The sequence below is a fragment of the Colobus angolensis genome, unplaced genomic scaffold, assembly GCF_000951035.1.
Source record: "Colobus angolensis palliatus isolate OR3802 unplaced genomic scaffold, Cang.pa_1.0 Scaffold194, whole genome shotgun sequence".
In the NCBI taxonomy this organism is placed as follows: domain Eukaryota; kingdom Metazoa; phylum Chordata; class Mammalia; order Primates; family Cercopithecidae; genus Colobus; species Colobus angolensis.
The window spans coordinates 634,264-650,923 of record NW_012115088.1 but is presented as its reverse complement, the minus strand read 5'-3'; the positions used below and the strand labels follow the sequence as shown (position 1 = coordinate 650,923).

General features: G+C 42.3%; 3 non-coding genes across 3 annotated transcripts; all 3 read right to left on the bottom strand.

Annotated features, from left to right (window-relative positions):
* Positions 1 to 9,400: 9,400 nt before the first annotated feature.
* Positions 9,401 to 9,473, bottom strand: TRNAA-AGC. Its single transcript has one exon. It is a non-coding gene; the product is annotated as a tRNA-Ala (tRNA).
* Positions 9,474 to 9,576: 103 nt separating this feature from the next.
* On the bottom strand, positions 9,577 to 9,665 carry TRNAY-GUA. The gene is given in 2 exon segments: positions 9,577 to 9,612; positions 9,629 to 9,665. It is a non-coding gene; the product is annotated as a tRNA-Tyr (tRNA).
* Positions 9,666 to 10,196: 531 nt separating this feature from the next.
* Positions 10,197 to 10,289, bottom strand: TRNAY-GUA. The gene is made up of 2 exons: positions 10,253 to 10,289; positions 10,197 to 10,232 (listed from the first exon to the last, which is right to left on the bottom strand). It is a non-coding gene; the product is annotated as a tRNA-Tyr (tRNA).
* Positions 10,290 to 16,660: the final 6,371 nt, after the last annotated feature.

Genomic DNA, 16,660 nt, shown 5'->3' with positions numbered 1-16,660 from the left:
AAACCAGCATGAATCCCACAGGACTAAGAGCCCAGTTGATGAATGTCAATGAAAAAGAGTAAAACTCTGTAAAATATTTGAAAAGATTTACTCTGAGCCAAATATAAGAACCATGACCTGTGACAGCCCCAGGAAGTCCTGAGAACAGTTGCCCAAGGTGGTCAGGCTACAGTTTAGTTTTATAAGTTTCAGGGAGACATAAGACATCAATCAATATATGTGGGAGTATACATTCATTTGGTCTGAAATATGGGACAGCTCGAAGTGGGGGCTTCCAGGTCATAGGTAGATTCGAAGATTTTCTGATTGGCAGTTGGTTAAAAGAGTTAGGATATTACCTAAGGACCTGCAATTTACAGTAAGGCATGTCTGGGTTTAGATAAGGGGTTGTGGACACCAAGGTTCTTGTGCAGAAGATGCTTCCAACTAGCAGACTTCAGAGAGAATAGAAGTTAAATCTTAGTTAAATCTCTCCCGGATCAGGGAAAAGACCTGGAAAAGGAAGGGATTCTCTACAGAATATAGATTTTCCTCACAAGAGACAGTGTTGCAGGGCCATTTCAAAATATTTCAAAGAAATATATTTTGGGGTAAAATACTTTAATTTCTTTCAGGGCCTGCTATCTGTCATATAATGCTATACTAGCATCAGATTGGAATTTGGTATCTTATTGCTACAAAGAGTCTGTTTTTTCAGTCTTAAGATCTCTGTTTTAGTGTTAATGCTGGTCAGCTGAACCTGAATTCTAAAAGAAGCTAGAAGGAGGCATGTGTGACTCTGTCTTCCCATGATGGCCCGAAATCATTTTTTAGGTTTACTTTGGAATGACCTTGGCTGAGAAGGGGCGTCCATCAGTGAGTTGGGGGGCTTAGAATTATATTTTTGGTTTACCAAAATATACCCTGAAAATCTGAGACAGATCTCAGGTAATTTAGAAAGTTAATTTTGCCAAGGTTGAGGATGCATGCCTGTGACACGGCTTCAGGAGGTCCTAACAACGTGTGCCCAAGGTGATCAGAGCACAGTTTGTTTTTATACATTCTATGGAGACATGAGACATCAATCAACATATTCAAGATGAACATTGGCTTGGTCTGGAAACAGGACAGCTCGAAGCAAAGGCGGAAGATTCGAAGCGGGGAGGAGGATTCCAGGTCATAGGTAGAAAAGAGGAAAAATGGTTGCATTCTCTTCCGTTTCTAATTAGCCTCTCCATTTATGCATTTATCTCAGTGAGCAGAGGGGTGATTTTGAATAGAATGAGAGGCAGATTGGCCCTAAATAGTTCCCAGCTTGACTTTTCCCTTTAGCTTAGTGATTTGGGGGCCCCAAGATTTATTTTCCCTTCACAACATGAATAATTACCATCTGCCTCTCTGCGTTCTCTTTTCTTCATTTCTTGCTCCTCCTTGCTCTCAGACACCAGTACATGGGGTGGGTGTTTGAGCTGGAAGTGGGACACAGGAGGGAGTGCTCTGCTCTAAGGAGAAATCAGAACATTGTGTTTACTCCCAAATCATTCATAGGGTCCAGGAGATTGGGGAAATTCTGGACCTGAATCAGAATTTAAGTCATCTTCAAGCTCTGGGATTTGGAGTGGACCTGAGCCTGTGCTGGACATGAAAACCAGCTGATAAAAGAAAAAGTTTAGACAAATTGAAATTAAAAAAATTTAATTGAGCAAAGGATGATTCACGAATGAGGCAGCCCTCAGAACCAGAATAGGTTTAGAGATTCAAGGGCTGCCCCATGGTTGGATAAGATTTATGGACCGAGAAAAGGAAGTGATGTACAGAAAGCAGAAGTGAGGCACAGAGTTAGGTGGACTGGTGACAGCTCAGCATTTGCCTTACTTGAACCTGGTTTAACAGCTGACCACCTGGGATTGGCTGAGACTCAGCGACCTGTTACAAGAGCACGTTACAGTCTGTTTAGACACCCAGTTGGGTGACAGTTCACTATGTACAAGAAACATTTAGGTGAAACCTAAAATATATATGAAGGTAGCTTTAGGTCAAACTTAATTTAACAAAGCATAGTCTCCTGAAGGTATTTTGGTTTATATAGAAGGAGTGCACTGCTTCCTCCACGTCCACCCCCACTCTCACCACACATATCAGGACAGAGGCTAGAAACTGATCGGGAGCAATTACACAGGGAGCTGCCATGGTTGGAAGCCCTGGTTGCCCCTCATTTCTGAGTCCCACCAGCCTGGGGCTGGAGTATATTTAGACACATTGAAAAACTGAAGCAAAGTTACCACTACCCTCCCCTTTTTCAACAGTTTTCCAGTCTCCCAGATACATCTGGGGAAATTAGATGGGTCCCTAGGAACCTGAGTGTGCACCCAACGGTGGATGTGACACTGAAGAGTAACAACAGAAAAAGAAGGTTTTTGACCTCTTTCAACCTGTAGCTGCCGGGCCAAATGGAACCAGGCGTTTTCAGGGGCCAGGGCCCAGGAATGAGATGTAGATCTGCAATGGAATTCTGACATGACCTACCTGGAGTTAGGCCAAATTTCACAAGTAAAGGGCATGGTCTGTCCTCACTTAAGACGCCAGCAGCAAACTCTGGGGTTCCCAGATCCTGCACTTCTGATGAACTGGCTACAAATTTGGGGGTTCCCACTACCTCCTTGGTTTGGTAGAATGACTCACAGAACTCAGGAAACCATATTTATGATTACAGTTTTATTAGAGCCAAAAAGAATACAAATTAAGACTGGCCAAAAGAAGAAATTCATAGGGGCAAGGTTGCAGGGTGTCCCAAATGTGAACTTCCATGTCCTCTCCCAGTGGAATCAGGATGCATCACCCTCCTGGCACATGAATGTGTAACAATGCACACAGAGTGCTGTTAACCAGGGAAGGTCACCCGAGCTTCTGTGTCCAGAGTTCTTATGGGGGCTTCATTATGGAGGCATGATTGATGGAATCATTAGCTATATGACTGATCTCAATCTTCAGCTTTCTCCTTGCCTCCCTGGAGGTTGGGCTGACATCATGTGGCTCAAAGCCCCAAGATTCTCATCTCATGGTTGTTCTTTCTGACATGACCGGCCCCCATCCTCAGTTATCTCATTAGCATAAACTATCAGGGCCCACGATGAATAACAAAGGCATGTCTGTCACTTGAGAAATTCTAAGGATTTAGAGGCTCCCACTCAGGGACTTGGGACAAAGACCAGCTAAGTTCTTTATTATACAGTAAGAGCTCAGTGTGTTTTTCATCTAGGGAAGACAGGAAGGGATGCTAAAATTATTTTTACTACTATACCACTACAACAAATATGATAAATATGTACTGAATACCCATTACTTCATGTCATAGCTCCCTGTCTCTGGTATTATTATCTCCACTGAGTCAACTGTGGCTGAGCAAGTTAAGTAGTTGCCCTGAGTCACGTGGCTGCTGAAACTGTGATGCAGACTAAGAGACACATCTTTTGAGTACAGAGCCCATGACCTCACCCACTAAGCTGCACCACACCCATGCTTTAGAAGGGCACTGTCCATAACAATTTCCACTAATTATGGAAATGTTCTATATCTGTAGTGTCCAATCTCTAGCCACTTGTGGTTCTTGAGTACTTGGAATATGCACAGTGCAGCTCTGAAACTAAATTTTAAGCTGTATTAATTTAAACTTATATTTAAATGTCCACATGTGGATAGTGGTTATTATACTAGACAACCAGTCCTAGAACATGAGATATAAAAAAATATTGGGGGCAAATTCAAATGCATATGAAGGACTCTCCAGCAAGAACTGGGTCACCGTCTTTTGGTGATTTTGTACTCTCTGGTTAGAGTGATGTGAATCTCTACTCGCCCCAGTGTGATCAGAAGAGCAGCACCGATTCTTCATTGTAACTGTCAAAATAGGTCAGAGTATTCTGCGAACAGGAGACATTAGAAAATCCCAAAGGATCCTGAACATTTCAGAACATCCTCAGCATTTCATTTACCTATGTTCTCTTTTGTGTCTTTGGTGCAAGTAATTGTAATTCCAGGTACTTGAAAATAATCCAGCCTTAGTTTAAGGAGCCATTTGTTCATCAAACAGAACAGAGAATTTATGGTTAGATGGAGAGTAGAGCTAAAAGGAAATAAAAAACAGATATGGTTTCAAGCAAAACAGTGAGCAGAGAGAGTGCAGTCCTGATGAAAGAGAAAACAAGAGGAGTCGGAAGACTGATCTTACTCCTGGCTCAGGCTCTAAGGTAGAAAGGAAGTATTCTTGCTTTCTTGTGTCCACTGCAAGTGAGAAAGGGGGTGACTGACTAAAGAATTAAAACAGGGAAAGAACATCAGATGATGCGGATGTGAAGGCAGAGAGTTGGTGATTGCTGAAGAAGGAAGTTTAGTTGGGCTGGAGCACTAGGGCAACAGTGGACCAAAACTTTCAGGTCAACTCCAGCACCAATATAATCTGAGAATTATTTTAATCCCATGCCAAAACAAAGGCCAACACTTAATCTTGTGCAAACCAGGTCCTCTTAAACCAAGCCAGTGAGGCTATTAATTCTTTCTTGCAATATTCACACATGCATGTCTGCATCCATCCATCCATCCATCCATCCATCCCTCCCTCCCTCCCTCCCTCCCTTTTTTAGTGAGAACTCCACTCATGACCAGCCGAGAGAAGGCCACACTTAATTTGGGATTTCAATGAGCTGGTGTTCCAAGCACTAGGCTCGGTTATCAGTCCTGCCAGATATAACCCATCTGACCACAGAAGACATAATGTTATTTCCTTTGGTATCCTAGAGCTCAGGGTGTGGCCCAAATAAAGCACTTTCTAACCATTATTTGGTTTAGAAATTTCCCTCCATGTAACAACTTTAAAAGTTATTCCAAAAAATATAACCCAGAACTCTCTTTCCTTACAAAGATTCTTGCCATCCCTTTGCACTGAGGACTTGACCCATGACATCTACAAAATACTTCATGTTTTCCCTCTGCCTGTGTTATCAGTCTTTTCTATTTAGCTGTCTACCTGGCAATAAGTAGCTTGGATATGTGATTTTTAAATTTTTTTTTTTTGAGATGGAGTCTCGCTTTGTCACCCAGGCTGGAGTGCAGTGGTGCGATCTCGGTTCACTGCAAGCTCCGCCTCCCGGGTTCACGCCATTCTCCTGCCTCAGCCTCCCAGCAGCTGGGACTACAGGCCGCGCACCACCGCGCCCGGCTAATTTTTGTATTTTTAGTAGAGAGGGGGTTTCACCGCGTTAGCCAGGATGGTCTCGATCTCCTGACTTCGTGATCCGCCCGTCTCGGCCTCCCAAAGTGCTGGGATTACAGGCGTGAGCCACCACGCCTGGCATGATTTTTAAATTTTTAATGAAAAGAAACATCTTACAAAATCCAAAATCAAAGAGAAATGAACTTGAAAAGCACTTAACAGCAGCTAACACTGTGGTATTTCTTTCATTAGATGGTTTGCCAACTTCTCCTTGAAATCTTTTGTTCATTTGATAATCACTCCTTCTTCAAATCTGTTGTTTATAAATTTTACTTCATCATAAAGATCTCTGAGGAAACGTTAGAAAAATGAACACATTTTACTTTCCCCTGAACACTTCTTGGAAATAAGAAACACTCATTATGTATGTGCCAGAAATAAGCAGCGACAGTCCCAACAAGTAGCAAATACTTTAGCCCAAGGTCTTCCCAATGGCCCATGTCTGAACTCCACACGTTGGCTCCACCCTCCCCACCCATACCCACCGCCACTTCTCCTCCACCTCAGCCTCCTAACTGATTTCTCTGAATTCACTCTTGCCTTCTGCAATCCACTTCTCACAAGTCACCCCTTATTTAAATCCTATTAATGATCACATCACCTCTAGGATAAAGGTATTAATCCTCACTGTGGTCCCAACACCTGATGTGATCTGGCCCTTGCCTGTCTCTCTGACTTGCACTGTCCAAAGAAATGAGATATATGTGACAAATATGTGCCATATACATGATCTTAAATTTTGTAATAGCCACATTTAAAAAACCTAAAAATAAATAAAAATAATATTTTACTTAACCCCAGAACATCTAAAATATTATCATTTCAACATGTAACCAATGCTGTTTAAAAGTGAGATGTGCATACAGAGACAGCTTTTCCTCTTCCTTTCCTATATGGAGATCTTTTACTTCATTTCCTTTGCTTTGTTGCCCTGGTGAGAGCTGAAAACACCCTTGCCTTGGTCTTGGTCTTAGGAGGAAAGCACTGTTCTTTAACATTAAGCATAATGTGAGCTGCATGTGTTTCACTTATGTCCTTTATCAGGTTGAATAAGTTCCCTTCCCCTCTAAATTTGCTGACAGTTTTTAAAAGCAGGAATGGATGTTTAATTTGGTCAAATGCTTTTTCTGCATCTGCTCAGATGATCACATGATTTTTTTTCTTTAATCTGTTTAATGTTATGAATTTGAATGTTGAGCCAGTCTTGTATTCCTGGGATAAATCTCATTTAGTCATAATGTATTTTCCTTTTTATATGTTGTTGGATTTACTTGGCTAAAATTTTGTTGAGAATTTTTGCATCTATATTCATAAGCTATATTGGTCTGTAGTTTTCTTTTTCTGTAATGTCTTTGCCTAATTTTGGTATCAGAGACTTCATAGAATGAGTTGGAAAGTACTCCTTTTTCATCTTTTTTTTTTTTGGAAAAATTTGTACATAATTGGTATTTTTTTTCTTCCTTAACTCTTTGGTAGAATTCAGTACTGAAGCCATTTGGGCCTGGTGTTCTCTTTATGAGAGAAATAAGTTACAACATGTAAAGTACCTAGAGCTGTGCTCGGCTTGTAGGAAGTGCTGGGTTGATGTTAGCTGCTAATTTTTTTAAAGTTATCCCTATTTCCAATTTAAAAATATTGTTTATTTCAGAAAACTTAGAAAATAGTTTAAAATTTTAAGGAAAATATATCACAGTAATCATACTACCAAAGATCATTATTGCTGTTAACATTTTAAAGCATGTTTCCAGTTTTTTTTTTTTTTTTTTTTTTTTTTTTTTTTTTTTTTTGAGACAGGGTCTCCCTCCGTCGCCCAAGCTGGAGTGCAGTGGTGCAATCACTGCTCACTGCAGCCTCGACCTCTCAGGTTCAAGAGATCTTCCTACCTTACCCTCTGGAGCAGCTGGGATCACAGGTACATGCCACCGCATACAGCTAATTTTTGTATTTTTTTTAGAGACAGGGTTTTACCATGTTGCCCAGGCTGGTCTTGAACTCCTGAGTTCAAGGGATCTGTCTGCCTGGGCCTCTCAAAGTGTTGGGATTATAGGCATGAGCCACCACGCCGGTCTGTTTCTAGTCTTTTCTATAAATAACTTATGCTTGTTTATATTGCTTATTGTTTATATTGCTCTATACCTACTTTATTTCTAAGCATGATTATTAACATTTCCCATGTCAATGTAAGTTCTTAATAAATACAATTTTGAGGGCTATATATATTTCATTACATAGCCACACCATATTGCCACACCATAATATATCTAACCATCATATTGTATTTTTAGCATTGTTCTTCCTACTTGCCCTACACAGTAGATCCAAGCACCTCTTTCCAAGCACTTCCATATATCTTTATATAAACACATGTATAAACCCTTAGACTAATTCCCCCAGGCCTTCACTGTATGATGCTATGCTTGCCAGGCCTCTAGGTGCTGAAATGTGTGGAATCTCTGCAGTTTGCCAGGGAAATGACACTTTATGTTTCTGTTTCTTCCTTCCTTGCACACTGATAACAGCTAATGTTTATTTTGTGTTTACTATGTGCCAGGCACTGTACTAAGGCTTTTACATGTTATATCTTAATTAAAAGTGGGTATCATTATTATATCCCCATTTGAGAAACAAAAGACACTGAAGCACCGAAATGTCAAGCAACCTGCCTGTGGTCATGCAGTTAGAAGTAGCAAAGCCAAGAAAGGCCATCAGGTTTCACAGTCTGCCTGACTAACCACTACGCATTACTGCTTCCTGATTTATACCTTTGAGCTTTGTACGTGAATTTCATTCCCAGTTTGGGATGCTGACTCTGAGATATCCTTTGAGTTCTGGCCCAGGTCACCTCCCCTAAACATGTGTCCTCCACTGGGTTTTGGGTGCATTACTTGCTATTCCTTTGACTTGTTACTTACTTCTTGCTCTTTCGGTCACTTAAAAGTTTCACTGCCAGTTCCTCCCCTCAGCCAGCTAGAACGCTCATAATCCCAAACTAGAAACTGGGACATGTCATCTGATAAAAAAATTCTTTTTCTTACTTTGTGAATTTGTTTTTATGAACATCATGATGTTATATTTCAAGTAATTTACAATACATTCAATCAAAAGACTATTGAAAATAATAAAACCAGGTAAAAATGGAGACCACCCTAGAAAATGAAAGATAACAATAAACCATAGCATGTTGTATACACTGGTAACAAAAGTATACAGGTTGCCTAGGACCCTAAAGAAATATCATTTATTTGCTGCACTCCTCACAAAGGATAATACTGTATTTCTGCTTTTGTGTGGAAGATTTGTGTTTTGTCTTGTAAGAACTGTAGGGTGGCTTCAACAGCTTTTTTTCTAGAAAATTAGGATAGGGAGATTTTATTACCAGAAAAGTCTTTGTGTTCTGTTTAATCTCTGAATCTTTCAGTGAGTGTGTGGATGTGTGTTTGGGTTTTACTCGTTTTGTTTTTGTCTTGTCTTTGCTTAACAAAATTACGCTCAAGGACTGCCCTAGATAAAATTTTTATCCAATTAATTCTCTCTCATCGCTGGTCTCTAGTTAATTCTCCACAGTTACTTCCACTGGAGGACAATGACATAAGAACCTCCTCCAACGGCAGCCCCTGTGTCCAGGGACTTTATCCACTCACCTCCCCAGGGCTACCTTTTGCCTTATCTATCCACCTCGGATCTGTCCTCTGTCCGGAGCCAGGCAGCCTGCCCCGGGCCGAACAGTTCCTGCTTCCTCGGCTGAGCAAACGTTCAAAGTAATCAGTGTCCGTTTCCAAGTTCTCAGTTTCTTGTTTTGTTTTCTCTGAGGGTCTCCCCGAACGATGGGCAGCTTAGCCTCAGATGAGTCCCCGGAAATGCAGACATCTTATCACAAATCATAAAGGATTTTGAGGGATAATATATGTGACGGCAATCTGTCTCTATTTTGAAGCAGAAATAATTGTATTTCGTGAATTTCCCCCAATTAAATGGGTCTAAAAATTTAAAGCTAGAAGGATAAACTGCTAGCACCCACCACTCCTTGTCTGGGAAGTTTTAGACTGGTAACCTGGAGCTCGCCCTACTCTTCACTTGCCTTCGTCTGACTTTTCAGCTCTAGTTTGGGCTGAGAGAATCGAAAGAAAAACCGTACGGAACAGGAAAGAAAACTGGAGGATGCGGGCATCGATCCCGCTACCTCTCGCATGCTAAGCGAGCGCTCTACCATTTGAGCTAATCCCCCACGGCTGGGCACGGTTCCTTATCTGTTCCTCTAGAGAAGGGTCAGAACACTCAGCACTGAAGACAGATTTCTTTGGGCCAAAGCAACAAAACAAAGGAGTCGCTCCTTCGAGCCGGAATCGAACCAGCGACCTAAGGATGGCCACGGACAAGCGCCTACAGTCCTCCGCTCTACCAGCTGAGCTATCGAAGGGAGCGGAGAAAATCGCCTGGGTGCTGCCTTGTCTCTGTAACATTGTGTCATTTTTAGGCTTCGTGTTTTTGGTATTGTGTTCTCTCTCTTTCTGATTCCCAGGTTCCGGGAGCACCAGATCCCTCTTCCCGCGGACCTCCCACCTCCTCACCGCAGCCGTTGCGAGCCCTCGGGTCGCAGAAGCTGCCCGGGGCTCTGAGGAGAGGGCCCCGCCCGGCCCCCTGGAGCCGGCGCTGCCTCCGGTGTGATTCGGGGGCCCGGCAATGCTAAAGACATTAGGTTAGAAAGATGCAGAAGCCGTGACCCGGCAGTCGCTCGGCCGAGCGGAGACCCACAGCTGCGCTGGGAACCTGCCCGGGCACGTCCCCGCGGGGGGATAGCTAAAAAAAATTACCTCGCAGGCTGGGAGGCCCAAAATGGGGAGAACGCGCTAGACTTTCCAACTACTTGTTGGAATGCAATGTGTCATTGAAGGCACCCAAGGAAAGGGACATTAAATCATCGGGAGCTGGAAAAAAACCCGCACTTGTCTCCTTCGAGCCGGAATCGAACCAGCGACCTAAGGATGTCTCCTGCTGAGGAAGTAGCTACAGTCCTCCGCTCTACCAGCTGAGCTATCGAAGGGACGTGTACGTCTGTTGGCATCCCCTGAGATTCAGCACAGAAGAATCGGAGCGCCAGTCCAGGCAGCCGGAGATTGCACTCAGCGCAGCGCCAGAGAGCCGGCCTGTGTGCTCTACGCGTGCGCAGAACGACAGCGCGCTCTGGCTCGCTAGCCTGACTGACCCGGCCGGTAAAGGCCCTCAACCCAGGTGTCTGGGGCCCGCGGTGCCAAGACCCTGCGACTCTACCGCCCCCCTTTATCGTACTTTTCCTTTACCAGCCTGCGTTGCCCTTTAAAGTGGTTGCCGAGTGTGTTCTCAACACGCAGTAATTCAACGGCCAGTGGAGGAGTTGCGTGGTAGACCAGTGGCGCAATGGATAACGTGTCTGACCACGCATCAGAAGATTGTAGGTCCAGCTCCCGCCTGACTCGGCATTTTTGTCACCTGAGGTTAACAAACCAGAAATCATTACTTCCTCTAGCGTCCCCAGACTGCGAATGCCAGCAGTTTGGATTTCTGCAGTGTCCGTTGCACTTGGAGCCCGGGAGGCCTTACCAGCGCCGCCCGTCCAACTCCCTCGGGGTGAAGGGAAGGCCCCGAGGCTCTCGGGACGCCCCCGGCCGGCAAGCTGGGTTAGGAAGACGCCACTGAAGCCCGCGGTTCTGTAGACAGAGCTGGTTCCACCGCATCTACTTTAAGACATCAGAGTCACTAAGTTCCTAGAGAAAGTCCCCTCACCAACCCCCGGCTAAGCAAAGAGAGGGAAGAAGATTAAGATTACATAAAATGTCTTTTTGATCTGGTTCCTATTTTATGTTTAATTTTAACAAAGTTATTCAATTTCAAATAGGCCTATAATCCTGCTTTGTTGGCCTATTTTTGTAAGGTCATAGTCAGCGTTTATAAATTGTTAAAGGTTTGCCGCCATATTCCCACTCAGTTTTTAGCGTAGCATAAAAACCATCCAACGACCTGGGTTTTGCCCTTAGGAATCTTTTAACCAAGAAGGCATCACGTTGGTTTGGGCAAACTGAGTTTCTGTGTTAATGTTATTATAGTAATATTTGTGGAAGGGAGATTGGAATGATTTCTTAAATCTCCCCTATAAGATAGTAGTTCCCAAAAGTAAAAGCTTTAATAAAACGTAAAATTAGGAAAGAGAAAATACGAAGTTAGAGAAAAGGAAAGGGCTAGATTTTTAAGTGGGAAAGCGGCTTCCTTAAGGCTGCACAAACATGAGGAGATTATTTTTGTTTCCTGGTGAACATTTTTCCATTTTTGCATGTAACAAGCTGACGTATCTTTAAAGTTACACAGCGTTTCTGAGAGTTTGAGAAAATGACCTCTGAGAGGTGGGGAGGTGAGTTGTACCCCTCTGGCTCAAGTTCATGGACAGAACCATGTAAATTAGGCTAAGAGAAAAGAGCCTCCTTTTAGTCCTACTTTCTCCTTATTTTACAAGAGTGGCAAGCAGGGTGTTTATTAAATTATTTTTATCGTTATTTTTTAGAAACAGAGTCTTGCTTTGTTACCCAGATTGGGGTACAGTGGTGCAATCATAGCTCACTGCAGCCTCAAACTTCTGAGCTCAAGTGATTCTCCTGCCTCAGCCTCCTGGGATTACAGGCATGCACCACCTCACCTGGCTCTAGCTTTGTTGCCCAGGCTGGTCTTGAACTCTTGATTTCAAGTGATCTTCGACTTCAAGTGATCTTCCAGCCTCGGCCTCCCAAAGTGCTGGGATTAAGGCTCAAGCTACTATACCTAGCCAAGCCCTTTTCCCCAACAGCCAACCTTACTTGAGTAACAGGTTTCAGGGAGGCCAAACATGCATGGTTTTTGGCCTTCTTACTTGTAAGTGACAGAAATTCACAAGAGCTAGTATAAGCAAGACATTTATTATAATGATACAAGGGTGTCCCCAAGAAACCAAGGATGAAATGTCATTAGGCATCCTTAAAGGTTTCTCTGTCAGTGCTTCTCAGCTCCTCTCTAGTGCACACAGTTGGAAACATGGCACTGTCCCCCACCCTAAAAGTTCTGGAGCTTTATTCTTCACGGTCTATCACATGGAGAGTCACTTCTCTTTCTCAGGCCCGACTGCAAAACTCTCCATTATTCTTGGCCTCACTTAGGTGCTCACCCACTGTGTCCAGGGATCAGGATTACATGTATGAAGGTTGGGCGCATACGACTACACCCCTTCCTCCCCAGGAGTACATTGAAAAGATGATAAAAATATACAAAAGAAAAGAAAATCTATTGCAACATGGAAAACTACAGTAGGTATAATTAACAAATAGACATTTTAAATAACTTCTGGAAGGTGAAAATCAAATGAGATTATAATGGAGAAAAGCACAGCTCCAAATGCACATTCTGAAAGTTAGCAGAGACAAAACCATTCTCCCATGGAGCTCATAAGAGACTCCAGGCACAGAGAGAGCAGCACAGAGGTCAGCCGCCCACAACATTGTGCAGCTGCTGCTGAATTTATTGCCAGGGAGATCCCACTGGAGAATGGCTTAAGCAGAGTAGATTTGCCAGTCTAGAGTCTGTAGAGTGGCATAGGGCTAGAGAGTAGGGCAGAGTAGAGCCTAATAGAGATGGAGGGAACAGGAAGGCCACCCCACCCAACTCTTAGAGCGAGCTCTTCCTTGACTTGTCAGATTGGGGGATCTTAGGCCAGCATGGCTGTTCCCCACCCATGCACCATAAATGCAAAGCCTGATTATCCTCAGGACACAGCCATTTTTACAGATATCAATGTATTCCTTCATATTGTGTTTACTAGACATTTGGGAGGAAATAACAACTTAAAAAAGAAAGTCCAAGATGAACAAGTTAAATAAACGACTGAGGAGAAAACAGAGATAATCCAAGGAATAGAACAGAACTATTTAACAAAAAAGTAGTTAGGGATATCCTCAGGGACATCCAAGAGAGTGTTACAGCAATGAAAACCAGAATACAGTGATATTAACAGGAGCAATTAGGGAAGAAGAGAGTTCCTGAATATAAAAGTATGATTGCTAAGGTGAAAAGTAACATATTGGTCATGGCTAAAGATCAACTATGAAGATATAGAAGACAGAATGGAAAATATGTGGAAAGCAAAAAATAAAAACATGACACTGGGTATGGTGGCTCACCTCTGTAATTCCAGTATTTTGGGAGCCCGGAGCGGGAGAATTGCTTGAAGCCAAGAGTTTAAGCAAGCCTGGGCAACAACGCAAGACCCCCATCTCTACAAAAGATATGAAAATTAGCTGGACATAGTGGTGTGCACCTGTAGTCCCAGCTACTTGGGAGGCTGAGGCAGGAGGATCTCTTGAGCCCAGGAGTTCAAAGCTGCAGTGAGCTATGATTGATTGCACCATTGCACTGCTGCTCCTGGGACAGCATGAGATCCTGTTTCATACATACACGCGCGCGCACACACACACACACACAAAAAAAAAAAAAAAAGAAAAGAAAAAAAAGAAAGAAAAGATAGATCCTGAAGACATAAAGAGTATCTAATATGAGCTCCAGAAAGAGAAAACAAAGACAATGCAGGGGAAAGAATAAAAGAAAGACATTGGTCCTCAGATGGAAAGGATCATGCAAGTTAGGGTGAATGAAAAACAACTATGCCTGGACACAGCCTAGTGACATTCAAAAGCATTGAGGATAAAGATGAAACCCTATAACTTTCAAAGATGGAGAAAACAAAACAAAACAAAATCTAAACAAGAACTAGGCTAGCTACAAAGGAATAAGAATTGGATTATGATCAGACTTCTCATCATCATTACTGGATGTTAGAAGACAGTGGAGCATGGCCTTCAAAGTTCTGCAGAGAAATAATTTTAAGCCTAGAATTATATACCGATCAAGGTACTAATCACATATGAGGACAAATAGTTCATACTTGCAAGGTCTCATAAAGTTTAAATATATGATTCCTTTCTGAAACAAATACAAAGTAAGTAAATATTATTTGAGGATGTTATACTAGATGGGTTCTCCAGGAAGCTGAAGCTCAAACAGAATTACAGCACAACATTTTACAGGGGAGTAACATCTGTGAATGGAAAAGGGGAGGACACAGGATTGGGTAGAGGTAGTCATTAGACAGTGATGCAGACCTGATAAAGTTTCTGCCAACCCTCTTGGTGGCTCCAGAGCAAAGATTTCCTTTTAGAGGAGTCTCAAGTTGGGCAGAAATGGTGGGGCCCTAGCATCACCACCTTGCTCAGTCGTTGGCCAGAGGCTTAGAACCTGAGCTAGAGGAGTTAACACCTGGTGGCTACTAGTTAACCATCCTTCTTGCAGCTGGGCAGTGAGTTCTTTCTTGAAAGGAAAGAACAGCATATCTAGCAGCATGTCTCTGTGTATGCCACGGATGTACTTCAGCAAAGCAAAGCAAGAATCCAAGAAGGAGGAGTACACAGGATTTAAGAAAAAAGGAAACCAACCCAGGAGCTCAATGAAAATTAAATCTCAGGTTGACAGTGATGCAGCTGGCAAAGAAAGCAATCAGGACAAATTAAGGGGAGGAAAAAAAGAGGGCTCTGGGAAGATTATTCTTTACAATAGTAGTGTGATTAAGGACCTGGGAGACCTTAGAGATATGATAAAGGCACATGTCACTTTTCTCAAAAAGACAGAATAAAGATACTCAGGGATTTCTAAAAAAAAGAAAAGAAAAGAAAAAAAAGTCTTTATAAAAAATGTGTGGTTCAAATATAAAGCAAACTGAAATATGGCACAATTTTCAGAAATTGATGGCATGGGTGTTGTTGGGCTGACTTCCCTCCCCACCCCAATTTATTTGTTGAAGACCTAACCCCTAGTACTTCAGAGCATGACTGTATTTGGAGATAAGGCCTTTAAAGAGGTAATTAAGCAAAAACAAGGTCATTAGGATAAATCCTGATCCAATACAACTGGTGTCCTTACAAGATGAGGAGAACAGAGCACAGAGACAGCAGGCACATGCACAGAGAGACGGCCACAAGAAGATGCAGGGAGAAGATGGCCATCTACAAGCCATGGAGTCTGGGAAGAAACCAAACCTGCCAATACCTTGAGCTTAGACTTCTAGCCTCTAGAACTGTGAGAAAATAAATTTCTGTTTTTAAAAGCCACCCAGTCTGTGATATTTTGTTATGAGAGCCCTAACAAACTATTTGGGGATGGTGAAGAAATTTGCTTTTGTACATTTTTGTTTAACCATATGTAAGTTATTTTTACATAACATGTATGGGTCAGAGTATCCCATAATTGTCATCTAATTAAAGATATTCTCTAATAAAAATTGCTTAAGAATGAAGAAACTGAAGCCCAAAGATGTGAAATGACTTATCCAAGGTAACAGAGGGGAGAAGTGGCATGTGAGATCTCAGGCCTCCTGAGTCACAGCCCGGGCTCCTTTCTGTGGCACTGCTTGGTCTCTCTGTCCTCAGACGGACACTTGGGTTAGGGAGATTGGGCTGCTGGCTGCTACTCTGGGAGGAAGGAGGTTGAAAGGCAGGTTCTGATGCCAGTACAGTCAGAAAATGGACATTCTGGGAGTAGCAAAGTGTTCCATCTATTAAAGGATATTCTCTTCTCACCTCTAAATCCAAAGGTCAAATCCCTTAAATTTGTTAACAGCAATGTTCCAAGAAGGTGTGTCAAGACTCCATGAAAAAAAAAAAAAAGCCATTGTTTACTAGAAAAATTATTCCTTAGACATATGTGCACTAAAGAGCTTTCAAGTTTTTCCTTTCAGTCAAGGAAACCATTCTACAGATAAGGAAGCTCTACCCGGAAAGATTAAACAATGTCTTTAGAATGACCACCCAGATTAGGGGTGCAGGGCTAGACTTAGGCTTATTGACTTATCCATGGTTTTCTCTAAATATGCACCATCTCCAAGAAGGATATTTGTGAGAAACCACAGAGATGATGTTTCTAGGTCAGAAAGGAAACTATTCTGGGGAATTCCAGGGAAGATACACTTGATTCTCATTATTCATGTAGTTACATTGTATAAAGTCATTTTGAACCCTGATTTAGTGAATGCTGAAATCATTGCTCCCAGGGGATATAAAAGGAGCCTCTGGCCACAATGTTTTTGTCAACTGGTCAATAGATAATCTTGTTTTATGTGTGTTTCTGTTGAAGGACACCTTATTTAATACAGTTGATCCTTGAAAAGCAAGAATTTAAACTGGATGGGTCCACTCATACATAGATTTTTTCAATCAATATATTGGAACATTTTTTGGAGATCTGCACCAATTTGAAAAAAATTGAAATGAGCCAAATACTCTAGAAATATCAAAAAATTAAGACAAAGGTATATCATAAGTGCATGAAATATATGTAGATAGTACTCTATTTTGTCATGTATTACCATAA